This window comes from Bubalus kerabau, chromosome 23 (genome assembly GCF_029407905.1).
Source record: "Bubalus kerabau isolate K-KA32 ecotype Philippines breed swamp buffalo chromosome 23, PCC_UOA_SB_1v2, whole genome shotgun sequence".
In the NCBI taxonomy this organism is placed as follows: domain Eukaryota; kingdom Metazoa; phylum Chordata; class Mammalia; order Artiodactyla; family Bovidae; genus Bubalus; species Bubalus kerabau.
In genome coordinates this window covers 163,877-172,738 of record NC_073646.1, presented here as the reverse complement: position 1 = coordinate 172,738, position 8,862 = coordinate 163,877, and the positions used below count along the sequence as shown (strand labels likewise).

Below are 8,862 nucleotides of genomic sequence, written 5' to 3'. Positions count from 1 at the left end.
TACTGGGTGTTAAATGTGAGCTTCTAATGAAATTTGGGCTGAAAGGATGCCTAGAAGACGACTATGAAGATCTCTCCTGTAACCTAGTCTCTGTGGACCCGGATCCCTCCTCTCCCGTGAGACTCTTTGGGGACCAATTGCGATGCCCTGCACCTGCTGCAGAGCCATCGAGCTGGACAGTGAAGGTGCCACTTCCCAGACAGGGTAGTGCAGCTCTGACAAAGGCCTTATTTTTATGTAAATCATCTTTTTACATGTTTGTAAACATGTGTAAAGAATGGACCTAGGCGTACATTTTTAGATTGTGATGACATAGCCATTGTATAAATAGCAAATGTAATCTTTACTTTTTCAGCAGCACATTAAAAAAGCCAGCAAGAGATGCGTTCAGGTCACAGTGTGATATTTATTATGCAGCTGGTATCTTGGTAGACAGAGACAGCATGTCTCTTTACATGTGGGTTCCGCCTTTAATTTACTTGTACAATTCATTGTTATCATTCTATTTTCCTATTAATCTTTTGTGAACTTCCCGAATATGTGACAAAGTATGTACAGTCTACTTTTGAACTATTTTTATCACAGTATTATTTATTGCTTTCTTTCAATCAAGTACTGAAGCAAAATTTCCCAGGGCCAATAAAGAGTGCCGAGGGTAAGCTGTACTCTCACTGAGAACAGACCAGAGCTGGTAATGGGAGCCCGTGTCATCACACGGACATTCTCTTAAGAGAAACGGACGGATGCAATGGAAAGGCCAGAAGGCGGAAGCATAGGTGTCCCTAGAGGGCGCCCGACGGTGTGTTCATTCCCTTGGCTCCGGAGACAAGAGGCTCCATCACTTCAGCATCTGCGGGGACAGGGCCCCTCTGCTGCTGAGGCGTGGGCAGCGGGCCGAGGGTGGGAACAAAGTGCAGGTGTCGAGGCTCACCATCGGTCACAGGGCGGGGTGTCCGAGGGCAACCTTGACGGGGACCCGAATGATGCACCCTAGTCCAGCATCAGGTCCTCCCTCAGCATCAGACCCTAGTCCAGCATCAGACCCCAGTCCAGCATCAGATCCCAGTCCAGCATCAGGCCCTCCCCCACCCTCAGACCCTCCCCCCACCTCCGACCCTTCCCCAGTATCAGGCCCCCCACCTCCAGTATGAGGTGTGGCAGCCCTAACTTGTCTGGTACTCCTGAGCACACTCAGGCAGCCCCAGAGCAGCAGGACAACAGCTCTGGCAGGAGGTGCATCTTTAGGAATCACCTGCAGAGCAGCAGCAGCTGGCGTTTGTTTCAGGTCAAGGAGAGACAAAGAAAAGGCACTTGTGCAGGAGGCAGTGGAGGTTGTGTGCACGTTCCCCAGCTCTGCTTCCTCCCCGTAGGGGCTTTGCTCTCCTGCTCTCTCACAGGCCCCAGGGTGGTGTCCTTCCAGATTCACGGTCTCCTTGATATCTCAAGCCCAAGTCCTGAGTTGCGTCCCAGTCCGGTGTGGCAGAGGGCTGGGAACACCCAAGCTCAAGGGCTGAAAGGATCCCAGGGGGACAGCCGGGCCCCAGCAAGTGGCAGGGCAGGGCATGAGGGTGGCCGCCCACAGAGGGCCCCGGAGCAGCACTGGAAGGAGAGCGGTGATGCCTGAGCTCACTCGGGGACGCTGCCCGGCCTGGCACTCAGAGATGTTACTGCCAGCAGCTCTGGGGATGCAGGAAGCCCGGTGAGTGACACCACGCCACCCAGGCCGTGTGGTGGGCACTGCTGACCATGGCCTCGGTTTTCATTCTGGTTCCAGCTGTCCCTCCAAGGGCTGACGGGCTCCTCTTCCGAATGGCACAGATATTTCGCTGTTGTCGCTCATCGTGTGTTTTCCTCTTTACAACCTGTGCTTGCTGCTCTTCCAGTTTAACTTAGGAGCGGCCCTTATGTTCTGCGTTTCTAGTTGTCAGCATTCACTGGGGCTTTCCAGGTGGCGCTAGGGGTAAAGATCCTGCCTGCCAATGCAATAGATAACGAGAGATGTGGGTTCGATCCCTGGGTTGAGAAGATGCCCTGGAAGAGAGCATGGCAACCCACTCCAGTCTTCTTGCCTGGAGAATCCCATGGACAGAGGAGCTGGCGGGCTACAGTCCCTGGGGTCGCAGAGTCAGACACGACTGAAGTAGGTTAGCACACACTCAGGTTTTAGTTCAGTCGCTCAGTTGTGTCCGACTCTTGTCACTCCTTGGATTGCAGCACTCCAGGCTTTCCTGTCCTTCACTATCTCCTGGAGTTTGCTCCAACTCATGTCCATTGAACCATCATGCCATAGACCCATCTCATTCCTGTTTCATCCACGAGAGAGGTGGCTGGGGCTCGGCAAAGTGCCTGGTCCCACTGGGTGGGTGTGAACCTGCCCTCACCGCTCCCTAACCACGTGACTGTCACTGTGTCCTCCTCTGTGAATCGGGAGGGGGCAGCACCTGCTTGCTAAGAGGCACACACAGCATCTGGTACATAATCAATGCACCATCCATCTCAGCATTGTATTTACTAATAATAGGGATAGCATTTAATAATCTGCTCCTTTTTCTCTCTTGTCACTTAGCTGTGCTCCAGACCACATCTGCTTTACTTACCCCTGTACATCCCACACCCAGCACAAACAAGACTCAACAAATTTGTGGCTGAAGAGGCAGGAACATACGCTGTCTGTCCTCAAGGAGAGGAAGCTGAGTGATATGGGGGCCTGATGATAACCCTGTGTGATGAGGGGACCCCAGGAGGACCTGTGTGGCTGTGGGGTGGGGTGGGGGCATGGGCAGAACCCCTGATGAGCTCCTGGGGATGGGGAAGGTGGCAGGAAGGAGGGCGGGCTGTTCCTTGTGGGGTGTCCACAGATTGTACCTCACCCCTCACTGAGGACCACTTAGGCCGTTTCCAAACACATGTCACTGCTAGGATGAAACAATCATTGCCCAGCTCCTACTCAATCAATTGCGTAGAATATGTTTCTAGCACTGGAGTACAATCATCTGCTTTATTCATTCCATGCTCCATTCATCCACCCATCCAGCCAGCCATCTGTTCATCCATCCACCCCTCACTAATCCATCCATCCATCCATCCACCCAACCATCCACTCATTAACTCAGCCGATCATCTCAGACCCATTGAGAAGACAGATGCCTCCTCCACTCCTGCTCCCAGGAGGACCCCCAGCGTGATTGACAGGAGCCTCGTGGGGACGACGGGGGAGACACAGAAGGGAGATGCCTGCAGGCCCTCCTCCCTCTGAACGGTGAAGCACCCACCTGGTCCTAACGCCTCCTTGCTGGGGTGTTCAGGCCGGTCCTTTTCCTTCTTGCGAAACAAGCGGCTGATGGAGGACTTGATGCCCTTCTTCTTTGGGGCTTTATGCAGCGAGCCCTGGCTGCTGGTGCTGCTGCTGGGGTTGTTCCCGGGGCTGTCCTGAGAGCCTGTGGAGCTTCGGGGAGAGAAAACAACCTTTAACTGGCACCCTTGTGCAAACACACACCCCTCCACAAGAGCTACTGATAGAAACGGGCACCCAGCAACACCCGCACCTCAACCTCGCAGCTGACAGTTGGAGTCTCCTTCACCAACCACACTCCACACAAGCAATGCAGGCTCCCGGCGTCAGACAACCGCACTGGGAAGCTGAGATTCTCTGCCTCGAGCTCTCCCGTGAGGAGGGCTTGACTCCAGGCCAGCTGGTGCAGAGGGCGCTCTGACCCTCCCTTAGGGTCGCTGCTCGGTAGGTGACGACGCTCCAGGAGAAGACGAGCTCCCCTGCTCTGGGTAGATCCCCCCGCCTCCCACAGGGTAACCATCCCCGGCCGTGGCAGGAGAGCGACGGTCACCGTGCAGGGCCGCTGGTCAGGTGACCACATGTGCCCTCCATCGAGTGCTGCCTGGCTCAGGACGGGAGCTCAGCAAGTGGTGGTCTGAATGAGGACAGTGTCAGTCACAGGAGGGGACAGGGTCTCCTGAGAGGAGACCCCTGCAGGAAAGGGAGGGACCCTCAAGAGCGAACCCGAGAGGCACGGGGCCGTCACCGTCAGGAACGTGCCCCAGGCTGGGCAGATCTCTACCAAGAGCAGGAAGAAAGCTCCCACAGGAGTCAATCTGTAGACATGGACGTTTTCTAAAATCACTGAGGTCACTGAGCTCTTCTTCCCCAGCACCTGAAGTTCACCACTAAACACAGGCACCGAACTCAGTGGTATTCCTTTAAAATCATCCTTGCAACTCTTTCAAGACAAGAGGCGCAGGGCTCCTGAAACTGACGACGCACACGCAGGCCGCTTACTTGTGGGCGTCCCTGAGGTCCTCGTGGGTGGCTGTGCGCAGCGCCCCCGTGTGCAGGCGGCCCAGCCGAAGGGACCGTGGCCAGGCGAGGGTCGAGGGTTCACATCTGATGGCAGTCTTGTCATCTTCTACCTCTTCCCGTAAAGCTGGCAGCTGAGGGAGTGAGCTAAGTGTCAAATTGGCTAACAATAGACTGTTCTGAAAAAGGCAATCACACAGGCTTTACATTATAACCAGAAACTTATTTGAAAATCTATTAGCTATGCTTTCCCCCAAGTACAAAAAAACCCTTGTTATAGCTTAATGCCATCTTAAAGGACTGTCTTGTTCAAAAAAAGTGGGGCTATGGGGCAGTGAGAGCATCTGACTGAGTGCAGAGACCCCGGACGGGAGCCTCCCTGCAGCCGGCCTCGGCCCTCCCTGGAATCCAGCGACCAGATGGCCCTGCGGGGCAGGACAGCAGAGCGATGCTGGCACTGTGGATCCTGCACGGCATGAGCTGCCCTGATGACAGGACTGTGCTCATCGCCAGATGCTGCTCAGAAGCACCACAGCTAGAGTACAAAACCTCTCAGCAAAGCCGTCCAGACCTTTCTGTTTGAAGGAGAAAAAGACACAGCTTGTGCCACCATCCAAGATCATTTGTAGTGATGATGCAGGTTACTGGAACCCATGACAACAAGAGAAACACAGAAAAGGTACCTAACCCCTCTACGCGAACACCATGTGCCTGGATCGTATTTCTCGGTAACATACAGACTGGGGACTACCCACTGAAGTACTTACATGCCGTTCGAGTGTCATTTGCTCACAGTGGTTTCCATAAGGCACCCCCAGGTCTTCACTAACAGATGATCTTGTATCACCCTAGAGTGGTGGGAGGTTCAAAAGGGAGGAGATATATGGATACCTATGGCTGATTCATGTTGAGGTTTGACAGAAAAGAAAATTCTGTAAAGCAATTATCTTTCAATTAAAAAATAAACTAATTAAAAAAAAAAAAAAAGAAGAAGATGATCTCTCTTGGACTCCCAGCGTTTCTGCTGGTCCTGGGTGTGAGGAAAGGAAAGACAGTGTGGGAACAGATTAACCCTGCAGGGTCCAAACAGGTCTCACTGATACATTTTGGTGTGTGGCTAAACCTGGGGAGGTTTTAGGAAACATGCATGGCATGTATTGTTATAAACAATGAGTGCGTTGTTTTAACCAACTAACCTGTGCCTTTTTGGTGGGATTCTGTAAAGAATACTGATGCCATGCAGCCCCAGAGGAGCTTGGTGACAACAAAGTAACAGTGCAAAATACAGCTGAACTCATTTAACAGCAGCTGGATAAACTGGGCTCCCTCCCCTGAGCTCTGACAAGAACCCTCAGACAACAGAAGGCTACAAAGGCTAGAAATTTTCCACATGGAACTGAACAGGGATCAATCTCAAATTCAAGTTAAAATAAGTATTTATAAAAATCAGAAAACAACAACCAACAGAGCAGGGAAGTGACACACCTGGGTTGACTATGGACTCAGTGGAGACAAACACCTTCCTCGGATCAGGGCCCAGGCCAGCCCCTTCCCCCGGGCCTCCTCCTGAGGAAGGCCTCTGGGTCTGCAGCCTGGCTGCCCTCCCCCAGGATGGGAGCTGCCCCACTGGTGCCACATGTGGCTAGGAAGGGCAGTGCTGTGTCCTCCCTGAACAGGAGGGCAAAGCAGGCCACAGAGCGGGCGAGCGGCACGCCCAGGTCACCAACCCCAGGGGGACGGCGCTGCTCTGCTGTGCCCAGCAGAAGGGCTCCTGGGCAGTGAGCCGCCTGAACTGGAGCACGGCCACCCCAGTCCTGTGGGAAGGCCCAGGAGTGCTCGGCCAGCGGGCTGGGAGCAGGAGAGGGACAAGGAAGGCCAGCCCTTGGGGCACTGGACTCCAACAACAGGGGCTCATCCAAGTGACCCGAGGGGAGAGGCAGAGAGCTCCCTCCTGATGCTGCCTCCATCAGGGATGCCGTGATGTACACGAGAGCCTCTGGAGGAAAGCAGGCTGGACAGCACCACGGTTAAGTGTCCAGGCTCTGATCAGACCAGTCCACACCACGCTGCTGGGTGTGAGAGCCTGGGGAGGGTGCCCGGCCTCCCTAAGCCTCAGTGTCTATGTCTGCTGAATGGGGATAGCAGTAGACTGGACCTCACCTGGGGATGAGATGACAGACTCGGAAAGCACGTGCCTGGCACACAGAGTCTCCTGCACACTGCTACCCACCATCATTAAATTGGCTTCCCGCAAATCTAACATCTATGGCTCTGATTCAGTCATTTCTTATATGAAAACACTAAGCGGAAATTCCATGGTGGTCCAAAGGTTAAGACTTGGCACTTTCACTGCCAGGACACTGGTCTGATCCCTGGTTGGGGAACTAAGATCCCATAAGCTGTGCAGCACGGCCAAAAACATAAGTACAGAAATTTTTAAAAATAATAAATAATACTATGTCTATTATAAACAAGCATGAGATGACCAGAAGGCCAACAAGTGGGAGAAAGGCACACTGTTACAATTGTCCCAACGAATGACCAATTTCCAACAGAACCATCAGCACATTTTAAGTGGTGGGTGAGTTTCATCACTTCCATTAAACCGTCAATTATTCACCAGGACATAACCACACAGTGTTCATTCACGTTAAACGATAAGGACTCTTCAATACTTCACAGAGAAACAAAGGCCTGCTAAATTACTCAATAGTTTACCTTTCGACGCTGCTTCCTTAAATCACTAGGCTGATAGATGCATGCAAAGAAATGAAGAGAAACCAGATTTATTGCGACTTTGAAGCTAAAATTTCAAGAATCCGTAGAGGCAAATACAGTAAAGCAAAAATGATGGCAAACATGTAAGTGACATGAAGATTTAGAGAAATGTGACTGGAAGCAGAACATTTTTTTGACCACAGAAGTTAAATAAGCTATTCAAGATTTACTAGAGAAACACTATAAATTATTACTCAGGAAGATACCATTCTATTACAACATCATGATTTATTAAAGCACAGCATTCTGTACAACAAAGGGCCTTAACAGGTGTCTATTCTCAGCCAAATCTCTCTATAAGTTAGTTTCTCTTAATCAAAAACATGTTACACTTTAAATTAGTCATTTAACTGATGAGGAAGTTACCATAATACCTAGTTTAACATTGAACAAATCTAACCACCTCTTGGACATTCATGTAAAATCCTGACATAGAATTTGATTTAAAACTTCTCAAAATAAATTCATTAAAGCAAGTTCCCTGTGAAAATATGTAAGAATGAAAGCTAGCACAATAGCAGGTGCAGTCTTTACATTTTATTAACCATAGAAGATACTTTTTTAACGAGTCTAATAGAGACATTAACTGTGCAAAAGCTGATGAGATTTACAGTCTTAAATACAAGCACCAACACAGAAAGGATATTGTGTCAGTTCAGTTCAGTTCAGTCGCTCAGTCGTGTTCGACTCTTTGTGACCCCATGAATCGCAGCATGCCAGGACCCCCTGTCCATCACCAACTCTTGGCGTTCACCCAAACTCATGTCCATTGAGTTGGTGATGCCATCCAGCCATCTCATCCTCTGTCGTCCCCTTCTCCTCCTGCCCCCAATTCCTCCCAGCATCAGAGTCTTTTCCAATAAGTCAACTCTTCACTTGAGGTGGCCAAAGTGCTGGAGTTTCAGCTTTAGCATCGGTCCTTCCAATCAACACCCAGGACTGATCTCCTTTAGAATGGACTGGTTGCATCTCCTTGCAGTCCAAGGGACTCACTCTCAAGAGTCTTCTCCAACACCACAGCTCAAAAGCATCAATTCTTTGATGCTCAGCTTTCTTCACAGTCCAACTTTCATATCCATACATGACAACTGGAAGAACCATAGCCTTGACTAGATGGACCTTTGTTGGCAAAGTAATGTCTCTGCTTTTGAATACGCTATCTACGTTGGTCATAACTTTGCTTCCAAGGAGTAAGCGCCTTTTAATTTCATGGCTGCAGTCACCATCTGCAGTGATTTTGGAGCCCCCCAAAATAAAGTCTGACACTGTTTCCCCATCTATTTCCTATGAAGTGATGGGACCAGATACCATGATCTTAGTTTTCTGAATGGTGAGCTTTCAGCCAACTTTTTCACTCTCCTCTTTCACTTTCATCAAGAGGCTTTCTAGTTCCTCTCCCTTTCTGCCTTAAGGGTGATGTTATCTGCATATCTAAAACTCTACTAAGTCTACACTTAAGAGGGTCATTTCTTTATGTAAGCACAATCTCATTTATGAATTATACATGATATGTAGTTTAGGATCCATCTACATACATTATGCTTATAACTGCATGCTGCTGCTGCTAAGTCGCTTCAGTCGTGTCCGACTCTGTGCGACCCCATGGACTGCAGCCTACCAGGTTCCTCCGTCCATGGGATTTTCCAGGCAAGAGTACTGGAGTGGGTTGCCATTGCCTTCTCCTGTAACTGCATAGTGATACACCAATTCAACTTACTGCTATGGGGGAAAAACACCATTTAATGAGACATGAAGACAAAGAACAAACCTGACTA

General features: G+C 50.4%; 1 protein-coding gene across 1 annotated transcript in view; it reads right to left on the bottom strand.

Moving 5' to 3' along the window:
* Window positions 1-8,862, bottom strand: part of LOC129637401 (liprin-alpha-1-like) — a 191,286-nt gene that overhangs the window by 166,073 nt on the left and 16,351 nt on the right. The window lies entirely within an intron of this gene.